Genomic DNA, 12,254 nt, shown 5'->3' with positions numbered 1-12,254 from the left:
GCCTATTCATTGTTTGCTTATTTTCCTTGTTTGTCAGAAAAGTCTCATTTCTACATTTGCTACAACGTCCCCACCTCCCATGGACACACAAAAGAAGTAGTTATACGTGAAGCAATCCCCTCTGAAAGAAATCCAGAAACTGGCTGATTCCTACACATTGGGCTAATGAGCAAATACCCACATCAAAACAGGTAGGAAAGGCTGGGACACACTCTTGCCAAAAACCCCAACCCTGGCACAGTGCCAAAAATTCAGAGTGGGACCATCCCCTCCAATTCCCAGTTTCTGTCTGAAGAGTGAAGGGTTTGGAATACACAACTAGCACCTCAACTTTTAAGGCTCCCATCAGAGGGATTGGCCTCCAAAACACCTAGCTCTGCAAGTCATGGGGTTTGTGTGCACAAGACCCACAAACTACTAGAGCAAAGAAGCAGTTATTAATGAGAGCGAACACTTAACTGCAGCTATCATCCCAGTGCTCAGGGCTGAGGGAGCAGGAAAAAAGGGCCCATCTTCCAGTCTTTTCCTGAATGGAGTTTATCTGCATACTTTAAAAGCTGCTACCTGAATATCAGGCTTCTAATTTAGCACACATCTCAAGGCTGATGCAAGCCTCCTCAGAGAGCAGGGAAGCCTGCAGGCACTCCCCATCACCCTCTCCCTCCTGCCCACCCCAAGTAGCCATTGTCTCACGGAAAGAAGTTTGTACATATGTCTCTGCCTCAGCTTTTGTGGCTGCTGCCCAAGGGGACATCTCCCCTGGTCACATGGCTCTGATAGCCAACAGGGCTTCCATTCAGGAGTCCCACAGACTATAACAAACAAAGAAGCAGTTCTTAACTGGCTATCTCCCCAGGGCTCATTGTAGAGGGAGCAGAAATCCCCATCTCCCCGGTTTTTCCCTTAAAGGGGTCTATTTGCATACTTCAGAAGTTGCTACCTGAGGGTCAGGCTTCTATTCAAGCTTGCATCTATGGGCTGACTGCAATCCTCCAGGGAGACAAGGGAAGTGTGGGAACATCCCCCTTGCCCTCTTTCTCTAGCTCACTCCAAGTCACCAGTATCTCCATGGAAGAATCTTATACACATGTCTGCTACCTGATCTTTTGCAGCTGCTGCCTGAGGGAAGTGCCCCTGGATCACTGGCTCTGATAGCAGGGCATGCATTCAGGAGCCCCACAGGACTGTGGTCAAAAAGCAGTTCTTAATGGGCTTAGGAGCAACCATCCCATGGTTATAACAACCCAGCTCAACACAGAGGGAGCAGGTAAAAAAAATCCTACCTCCCAATTTCTTCCTTAGAAGGTCATAGCGTGTCCCCAGATGCTGCCTGAGGGCCTTGCTTCCAACTGGTCTGCATCTGGGTGCTGACTGTGATCCTCCCATTTAGGACACTGTTAGGTATTGGCACACCCAGAGCTACCGGGAGCCACTAAGAAAAAAGGTGGCTTGGCCAATCGCAAGGGTTTGACACACAACCGGAAGCATGAACTAGGCTGATTGACGACGAGGTTCATGGCCTACACAAGACCACTGTGTCAAAACTAGGGAAGGCGGCAGCTTAAATCTACAATTATTTCAAAATGAAAAATTTAATTAAAAAAAGTGTCTGCTGGGGCTTCCCTGGTGGCGCAGTGGTTGAGAATCCGCCTGCCAATGCAGGGGACACGGGTTCGAGCCCTGGTCTGGGAAGATCCCACATGCCGCGGAGCAACTGGGCCCGTGAGCCACAACTACTGAGCCTGCGCGTCTGGAGCCTGTGCTCCGCAACAAGAGAGGCCGCGATAGTGAGAGGCCCGCGCACCGCGATGAAGAGTGGCCCCCACTTGCCGCAACTAGAGAAAGCCCTCGCACAGAAACGAAGACCCAACACAGCCAAAAATAAATAAATAAATAAATTTAAAAAAATTAAAAAAATAAAAAAGTGTCCGCTGAGTTGTAATTCATTATACATGACAACTGAAATAAGATATGTTAAACACAGTTTCAGAGATTCAATTAGTGTTAGCCCCATCAAATAATAATTGAACAAAAGGCCTTAAAAATCCCTGTAGCTTCAAACATCAGAACAATTATCTTCAGCTTATTTAAAATGCAGGATGCCATCTTGTGCCATCCAAAGTAAATAAGGATTAAAGCCACGAACAAGAAATGGTCAAAGATAAACAAAACTAGACACTACTTAAGATAGTGAAGACAAATTTTATTTTATTAATTTTTAAGGTGGTGAAAACGAATTTTATTCAGGAACAATTGCAATATGGAAAAAGACCTCAGAATAGAACTGGGTTCTATTCCAAATACAGAATGGGCGAATGGGAATTTATAAGCCAAGGAGCAGGTTCGGGTCAGTGATGGGAAATTACTAAGAGAAAACATGAGGGATAGGCGATTCTGGTTAAAGAGACCTAAGAGAATTCTTGCTGAAGGTGATCTCAGAGAGACAGCAGTGAGCGGTAGTGAAAAGAGATCTTAGTTCCCTGCCCAGGAATTGGACCTGGGTAGCCTGGACGAAAATCAGGAATCCTAGCCACTAGACCACCAGGGGCCAGAGGCTAGAAGCAAAGTGGCCGTAGCTCTTTCCCCCGTTTGAGGCAAAAACTGTAAAAACAGGTACAAAGTTTATTATTAGAGACATGGGATAGCATGTTGGAGAGCACACAGACAAACAGTTTGTTTACTTAATTCAGAAGCAAAGCAGAAATACACACCTGGAGAGGAGTGCGGGCGTCCTGAATGAGGAGTGTGGTAAAGAGGTGATTTAAATCACTTATATAGGACAGTCCTTCTGTGTCTTTGTTTACCTTTGGCCAATTATCTCGTTTCTTTTTTCACACCTGACTGGTCCCAGGACCCTCCCCAACATGCGTGCACAACTTTTTGCTAAGATGGATCCCACCGTAGAGGCCTGTGGGAGTATGTCCACACATATTATGGGGTGGGGGCCCCTCCTTTTTGACCCCCAAGGAGCCTTCCTGTGCATGTGCAGACAGGGAAGTTTTCCTTGACCTCAGGGGTGGGCACCTTATCCCTTTACTTCAACAGAGCTCAGCTTCTGCCACTAGCTTTGCCCTCAGAGCGTCTGGGTGAGAACAAAGCTTCAATTTTACTCCACTTGACAAACACCAGCTGCCAGCCCAGGGGCCCATCTATCTCCTACCTCAAAGGAAGGCAGGGTGATCAGATACCAAGGGTGGGGGATGAGAAATTTGATCAGATATTGAGTGTGATCTGATACTGAGGGTGGGGGGTTCTCTCTAAACTGATATTGAGTTGAAGATTCTTGCTACAGTGGGGTGATTCAGGCCAGACAATGACAGATACCAAGGTCAAGGACTCTTAAGGCTTAGGGGAGCCTGATTAAAGTTTAGTCAAGGAAAGAGTCTGTCAGGCTTCCCTGGTGGTGCAGTAGTTAAGAATCCGCCTGCCTAATGCAGGAGACACAGGTTCGAGCCCTGGTCGGGGAATATCCCACATGCCGCGGAGCAACGAAGCCCGTGCACCACAACTACTGAGCCTGTGCTCTAGAGCCGCGAGCCACAACTACTGAACCCCTCGCGCCTAGAGCCCATGCTCCACAACCAGAGAAGCCACCGCAATGAGAAGCCCGCGCACCACAACGAAGTGTGGCCCCCACTCGCCGCAACTAGAGAAAAGCCCATGTGCAGCAATGAAGACCAAATGATGTGCAGCAAATGAAGCCAAAAATAAATAAATAAAACAAAATTAATTAATTTTTTTAAAAAAAGAATCTAATAAAAAAGGAAAGAGTCTCTCAATACTGTTTTGAAGCCAGTAAAATTGTGTTTTGTTTGTTTGTTTTTTGGGGGGCTAATTACTCAGAGTTTAAAGTAAAAGATATTGAATTATTTTTAGTATATACATTATGAGCTCTTTTAAAGCCAAAAATTATGAATATTATGATAGCTCACACTTGAAATGAAAAGGCCAATGAAGCATCCTACAGGTTATAATTTCTAATAAGGTAAATATTGATCTCTATAATCTATATAAACAAAAATTCTTTGGGGGCCCTTCAATTTTTTAAAAAAGAGTAAAGTGTTCTTGAGACAACAAGTGAGAATACCACTGTGAACATGCCTAGTTGATATAGGTCTGCTTCTTGTCTTAACCTCATAAAGAGTCACTGTTAGGGAATTCCAAGCACCTATAAAAGTCCCTGACTGGGCCTAGGTTTTTGGTTCTTTCAGCCCAGGTTGGTGGTTTTTGGTGACCTGAGGGACTTTGGCCACAGTTAGCTTATTTCCTCTCTTTTTAAAACTTTTTTCATTTGTTTCTTTTTCCTTCTTCTTTTTCCCTCATTTTTATATGGTTTTCTAGTATTATCCATTAGCATTGTTAATATTGTTAATTAATATTGTTAGTATTGTTAGCAGTAGGTCACCATGCTGCAGGGCCTCGAGGCCACCTCTGCTGATGAAGACACCCACCTTGACAATTACCAGCTCCTCAAGACCATCGGCCAGGGCAGCTTTGCTGATGTGAAGTTGGCCCACCACAACCTGACTGGGACAGAGGTGCCTGTGAAGGTCATTAACAAGAGTCAGTAAAGTTCCTCCAGCCTCCAGAGCTTGTTCCATAAAGTCCAGGACATGAAGGCCCTGAATCACCCCAATATCATAAGACTATTCAAGATGATTGACATGGTAGAAACACTCTACTTGGTTATGGAATATTTTAGCAGAGGAGAGGTGTTTGATTATCTACTGGTCTGGTCCACTGTCACATGAAAGAAGAATAGGCCTGAGGCAAATTCTAGCAGATAGTGTCCACTGTGCAGTACTGCCACAAGAAGGGATCTAAAGGCTGAGAACCTGCTTTCTGATGCTAACTCACATATAAAAATTGCACACCTTGGCTTCAGCAATTAGTTTACCTTTAGCAACAAACCGGTTTCCTTCTGTAGCAGTTCTCCTTATGCTGCCCCAGAACTCTTCTGGGGCCAAAAGTACGATGGTCCAACAGTACATTTGGGAAGACTGCAGTCATCCTCTATACTATGGTCACCAGGTCCCTGCCTTTCACTGGACAGAGCTTCAGGAAGCTGCAGCAATGGGTACTGAGCATAATATACCATATTTCTTCCTTAATGTTCATGGAGTGTGAAAACCTGCTCAAGAAATTCCTCATCCTCAACCCCAGTGACAGAGTCACTTTAACAGAAATCCCAAAGAACCCATGGATGAATGGGGACAATGAGGAGGAACTGAAGCCTCACATCAAGCCACCCCCTGAGTACAGGGATCCCTGGCAGGCTGAGTTGATGGTGTTTATGGGCTACACATGAGAAGAGATGCAGGACTCATTGATGGGCCAGAAGTATGTTGAAGTGATGGACATCTATTTACAAGAGCTTTAGGGCTACCGTCACCATGAAACCCATGCCTTCTGCTGCGCCCACCAACAGTTGCCGTCCTTCCCATCCTGCATTTCACAGCATTGGGTTTCTGCTGATCCAAAGTAGAGAGTTTCAGCCATTTCCACCTTTAAGTCCTACTATAAGAATAGCAACACAGGGCTTCCCTGGTGGCGCAGTGGTTGAGAATCTGTCTGCCGATGCTAGGGGACACGGGTTCGAGTCCTGGTCTGGGAAGATCCCACATGCCGCGGAGCAACTGGGCCACAACTACTGAGCCTGCGCGTCTGGAGCCTGTGCTCCGCAACAAGAGATGCCGCGATAGTGAGAGGCCCGCGCACCGCGATGAAGAGTGGCCCCCGCTTGCCGCAACTAGAGAAAGCCCTCGCACAGAAACGAAGACCCAACACAGCCAAAAATAATTAATTAATTAATTAATTAATTAATTAAAAAAAATCAAGCACGGATGGCTTCTTTAAAAACAAACAAACAAAAAAACAATAGTCCTTTAACCTCCCTCCCTGCTTCATCTCTTCCCTAATCATCCTAGTTTTGTCGCCAGAGGGAGAACTTTGTGGCTTTTGGGTTTGGTTTTTCGGTAGTTACTTCCTGACGTCTAAATTATGTGTTAACACCACCAGTCCCTGTCTATTGACTCTACTCGGAGGCATCAGGATTAAGTCGTTTACACCACCTTCTACCTCCTCACCCCTCTTCCCACGGGACTATTACAGCTTCATTTCCTCCCATACACACATTTACATTTTTGAACAATAATCTTTCAACTAAGAAAGTAAAAGAAGATCTTCAGAAATGAAGGAAATCAGAGAAATTACACTAGCGAAGGACATTTATGGAAATAAAATACTGGAGGATATTTCAAGCAAGATGAAGCCAAGGAAAGATAAAGTAGATGATACATGTAACACAAGAAACAGTGATGTGCAATAAAATTGCCCAAAGTTGTGGTTGTTACTGTAATTGCTACTAATGCACTCATGATTTTTAAATGTAATTTTTAGAAAATAGTTCCTAAAATAGAAGAAGGAAAAAGTGTATTTGAAAACATCTGAAACAAAACTTCCAGATTACTTCAATCAAACCTGGGAGTTTGGAGGGGGATGAGTAGAAAGGAAGAGAAGAGAGGTAAAGCATGCCCAATATTTTATCTCATTCAGAAGTAACCAGCACTTCTAGACACTGAGGGAAAAAATGCAGGTTTATACATTTTTAAGAGTAGTTACAAATAGAAGTAGGTTCTAGAACTTTGAAACCACTAGAGGGGGCACAAGAAAGAAAACTGTATGATCCAACCAGTCAGGAAAGAAAATACACGAGAAGAAAGCATGTTTCATAGGAATATAAAGTAAAGGGACAAGAATAAGTCAAAGCAAATCAGTAGCCACAATAAATGTGACAAATTAAGTTCTCCTATTAAAATACAGAGACTTCATCTTGTGGCAGATATATTATCCATTGTTTGTGTTCTAATTTTGTTTATGGTATCTTTCATCTTAGAGTGATATAAAATTTTAATGTAGATAAATATGCTAATAATTTATTTTATAGTTTCTGGGGTCTGTTTCATGTTTTGAATATAAATATGATTTTAAAGGCATAAATATTTAAATAGAAAGAAAAATTTATTTCTTGCAAATGATAAAGTTGTCTACCTATAAAACCCAAGAGAATCCACTGAAAAATTATTTGAACTGATGAGAGAGCTTTAAAGGGTGGTCAGGTGCAAAATATAAACAAGAAGACAATGATTTTTCCCCATACACTAATAACAAGGAATAAAAACACTTTTTAAAACCCCTTTCATAATAGCCACACAATCTATGAAATAAAATCTAGGAGAAAAAATTTTAACAATGTGCCTGAAGAAGCAAACGAAAAGACTATACTGAAGGACAAAAAGTGGACAATATTCTTGGATGGAAAATTAACATATTATAAAGATGTCAGTCATTCTAACCCAAATCCCAGGATGTTTATTTTGAAAAATAGAGAAGACGATTCTGAAGTTCATATGGAGAAGCAAATATGTAAATATACTTCAGACACTTTAAGAAAGGAAGCAAAATCAGAAGTGAGATGCCTTTCAAATACCAAAATGTTACTAAACAATGTGTTTCTGATGTGGGAAGAGATAAATAGGTAAACAGAACAGAACAGAGACTTTAGCAACAGACCCAATATTGTATGGAAATGTAGTAATTAATAAAGATGCCACTTCAATCATGGGAAAAACTGCGGTTTTCTCTAACAAGTGATATGACATTTACTTTCCACTGGAAATTTTATATTCCCTCACCACACACACGCTCACACACTGCTGATGAACATCAGTGAAATAAAACCTATAGAATGATTAGAAGATACTAGAAATATTTGTATCGTGTTTATCATTTAAAATTATATTGATATTCAAAACATGAAACAGACCCCAGGAGCTATAAAATATTGGCATATTTATCTGCATTAAAACTTTACATCTCTCTAAGATGAAAGATGCCGTAAGTAAAGTTAAAACAGAAACAATGGGTAAAATAATTCTAGTCAGTATCCAAAATATCTAAAGAACACCTACAAATTGGTAAGAAAAGGTAAGCAATCCAATATAAATGAGATAGAACAGACAACTCACAGCCCTGAAATACAAGTAGACCATAAACATGAATGAGAGATAGGAAAAGACACACTAAAATAAATAGAGCAAAATGCAAGAGATTTATGACTTCAGCATTTATTAATAGTGTGCACAGAGATGGGCACCATTATATCCTGCTGCTAAAAGTGGCAATAGGTGTAACATTTTTGGAGGGTAGTCATCAAAACCTTAAATGCATGTTCTCTGTTATCCAGAAATCCCCTTCTGTTCTAAGGAAATCATTACACAAATGCACAGAACACATTCAGTGCAGCTTTTTGTGTGTGTAATAATGAATTTCTGCCCATCAGAAGCCACAACAGACAAGATAGAAAAGGTGTACATAGCAACAAGAGTGGGATGATGTGAACCCTTACAGGCTTGAAAGCCAAGTGTGAACAGAGATACTGTGTCCATGACCAGCTCTCGGCCTCACCTGGGGCAGATTCTCAGAACTGCACCCAGGCCGTAGGGTGTGCACCTCCCAAGGGGTGTGGTGTCATGGAAACTCTGCCTTCCTATTACACTGGTGGAGTCACTCACGCACTTTGCAACTGGAGTTCTGGATTGTGCAATGAGGGGCTTGGGAGAGGTGATCTCTAAGATATTCTGTCTCCTACTTGCTGTGGAGGAACTTACTTCTAATCTTAGTCTCTTAGTTCCCTCCTCCATTTTCCTTCCTGGGGTCTGCTCAGGAGTTGGTGTGTTGTCCCAGCTGTGGTTGTTGAGGACTGCAGCCCGCATGCAGAGGAAAGGGCTGGCCACCCCAATCCACCATCAGCTTCCCCATCTCCCAGCCATCTCCTCCCCTCTTCCAACTCAGTACTGGACAAACATTTTAGTAGTCCCCGGAAGAGGTCAACTCTGAATGATATCCCCCGTTTTTCCCCCCTCAGGCAGTTCTCAACAGGATCTGCATTCAGCTGGTGGCTTCTTTACAACCAATTTTCATTCTATATGGTTTTGCACATTGTAAGAGGATGCTGGCTAATTCTTTACTGGAGAGGAATTCCTCTGAGGCTGGAGTGCCCAATGCTGATGCCTTTGGGCAATACTCTTCAAGTCACCCCAGAAATGCCTGCTGACCTTGGAGACTGGTGATTGGGCAGTGGAAGGGTGTGTGCAGCCCTTGCAGCCCTTTACACCTCCCAGGACCCAGCTAAAGATGAGTGCCTGCATTTCAGAGAGCAGGTAGTGTGCTTCTCCCTGTCTCTCAATGCATGTGTGCACTTCACCGTCTGTGTGACAAAAGCACAATGGTGGGTGCCCTGCCAGCTGACAGGCACAGGACTTTCAGTCTGAGTTTCTTGGAAAACAACAAAAGAAGGTATGTACTGAGGAAAGCTCAGGAGGCCACACTTTGGGCTGGGGGAAGGTTGGTAAGATATTAGAAAATCTTTCTGCCCCTGAGCAGTGCAGAGCAAAAACCATCTCCCTTAATGATCGTGTCCTCTTTTGTGTATCAACTTATGCGATTAGCTAGTATCCTTCATGAGGAGGAATCTCTGCTGGTACCCAAGAATATGCCAAGGGTCAAGGAGACTTGGCACTGAACGCCAGGAGCCAGAATTGTAGATGAAAAGAACATATGGTCACATAAAGACGTTTGTAAATGTGGCCCCATTAGACATTTATGCAAGTTCAAACTGTACGGGGCAACTTGAAGAGTGAGAAGGAGGAAGTGTGTGCACAGAGAGAGGTGGAGGAATTCATCCATGAAGACACTGGAAGAAGTTTTTAGCAGGAACTTGGGGAAAGAGATTGGCAGAGAGAAGAGGTGGGTAGGACGCGGGGTGAAAATGCATGGGGGTGGAAGTGACCACCGTGGGTGCTTGACTCGTAAAGATTAGGGGCCAAGAATAAAAAGAAAGAAGGTTGGAAAAGCTAGAATGAGCACTGAGAGGTAGAGAGAGGGGTGATACAAATTTCTGCATGGACTGAAGATGAGGGAAAACATTTTATGTATTCTCAAACTCAGGAGAGACCATGACTCCCCTCTCTCCCCCAAACCTGCATCTGTGCTCACAAGCTTATCTTAAGCTGCTCTTACTGCTATTTCTTTTGCTATTTTTCCTTAGCAGAGGAGAATGATTAATTCATATGCTTGAGAGTTTGGCATTACTTTTTGTTCCATCTCCCCATGTTATGTGTGAGAATGACCTTTGTGCTTGGGGTGTTCTCCTGCTCCCACACTCCTGAATCCCCTCAGACAACTTCATGGTGAGGGCCGGTGTACATCAAGGAGAATTGGCTTAAGTGACCCAACGGGGTAGCTGTGAGCTCCCCACTGTCCAAGGGCAGGTGAGGGTCCTTCCCTTTTCACTTTCAGTTCTCCAGGAGTCCAGAGCTCACACTCTTTTTGGATACAGGCATTTATGCATTTCTTGAGGCCTTGGAATGGAGGTGCCCATATGCAGCTGGTGGGAAGGGGCACTGGGCCGTGTGCCTGCCGGAGGATGCACCCTGAGGTGTAGAAAGTGGCAGGTGGGGTCTCCCTCCCATATCCCAGCAGTGACTTCTGTGACTTCTGGAAGTCACAGAAGTGAACTCTGCCTGCTGCCTTTGCATTCTTGCTGTAACAGTCTCACCTCTCCCCAGGTGGTGTGGAGGACCACAGGGGAAGGCCAATGAAAAGCTCAGGATGAACCTTTCCAAACAACCCCTCCATACAACCATCATTTTCTTCTCTAGCCTGAATCACTTCAGGTCCTTTGAACTTCGAAATGGCTCTTGACTGCCCAGTAGATCAATGTTTCACTTCGCTGTGTGGAATGAAGAGTCCTTTGCAATCTGGTCCCATCTATTTTTGTCCAGCCTTTCATTCCACTGAGGAGTTTCATAAATGCTCGTGGCAAGCCCATAGCTTTTCCTGCCCCATACGTGCTGACCACTTCCCTCCACTCAGAGTTTCTGTCCCCCTCCCCTCGCCCCCATCATCTCCCTGATCCTGCCCTTTATTGTGTCAATTTGATGTTTAATCTGTCCCTGAGCACCTCTCTGTCTCCCCAGCCCCAGGGACCTGAGCTCACCACTCAGCCCCCTTTGCTGTCCTGGGATGTCTCTATGCATGCATAAGCCTGGGATGCATGCACCAGCCTGCCTGCATATGGAGCATTACCTTCAAATTGGTGCCCCAGGGGCTTCCCTGGTGGCGCAGTGGTTGAGAATCTGCCTGCCAATGCAGGGGACACGGGTTCGAGCCCTGGTCTGGGAAGATCCCACATGCCGCGGAGCAACTAGGCCCGTGAGCCACAATTACTGAGCCTGCGCGTCTGGAACCTGTGCTCCGCAACAAGAGAGGCCGCGATAGTGAGAGGCCCGCGCACCGCGATGAAGAGTGGCCCCCGCTCGCCGCAACTGGAGAAAGCCCTCGCACAGAAACGAAGACCCAACACAGCCAAAAATAAATAAATGAAATAAAGAATTATTTAAAAAAAAAAAATGGTGCCCCAAAGCTCACTGTTTTCACCTCCATCCACTAACCCAGAACCCTAGCACTTGCACAGACCCCCTCCCCAAACAGGCATTTCTGGGAGTCTTCCATGTGCTTGAGTTACCCCGTGTCACAGATCTGACTTGTCCCCTAGGAAGGATGTCAGTGTCGCGGTACAGCCAGGTGGCTGGCACCTTGGTCCACTGTGCTTCTCTCCCACGAACACCAAAGTTGCACAGTGGCATATGGCAAAATGGGGTGGGGTGGGGTAGTCATTGCTTCTTCTTTTTTGAGTTCCACTCCATTAGAGAAATCCCAGGACAGCACCCCACTGTATTTCCAAGTTGTATGTGAACAGCTCTTGCAGGTTTTTACTTATGGCAAAGTTACCGGGTTATTTTTCTTACTGTCCTTACCCTGCAGAGGAGGGTATAGCTGGCTAAGAGTTGAGCGCCAGACCTTTCCTAAGCCTTAGTTAGTGGGTATTCCTGTCCTGTCTCTGTATCTTCTGCTCTGATGGTGAAGAGAGAGGGCCTTGCCAGGCACGGCCATCCTGCCTCCCTGGAGCCCCAGATATCCCGGGCAGCCAGCTGGAGCGTTTTTCCCCTCCTCTGAGCCTCTGTAGTTTGCAGTCTCTACAAACCTCCCAGATACCTTTCCCCTCCTTCTAAGACCTTGGAGGGACATTTTCCATGGAAATTCAATTCATGGTTTTCCTCACACAGGCAGGATGTGACAGAGACTTCCTCGTTTTGTTCTATCTATCTTGGTTTTTATAGCAAAGGGCAGGG

General features: G+C 44.7%; 1 pseudogene; it reads left to right on the top strand.

Annotated features, from left to right (window-relative positions):
- The first annotated feature begins 4,406 nt into the window (after nucleotides 1–4,406).
- LOC132363462 (serine/threonine-protein kinase MARK2-like) lies at nucleotides 4,407–9,131 on the top strand (annotated as a pseudogene).
- The last annotated feature ends 3,123 nt before the right edge of the window (nucleotides 9,132–12,254 follow it).

Source organism: Balaenoptera ricei, chromosome 3 (genome assembly GCF_028023285.1).
Source record: "Balaenoptera ricei isolate mBalRic1 chromosome 3, mBalRic1.hap2, whole genome shotgun sequence".
NCBI lineage: Eukaryota > Metazoa > Chordata > Mammalia > Artiodactyla > Balaenopteridae > Balaenoptera > Balaenoptera ricei.
Note: the sequence above shows the minus strand (reverse complement) of the source record. Positions and strands in the feature narration are given on the sequence as shown.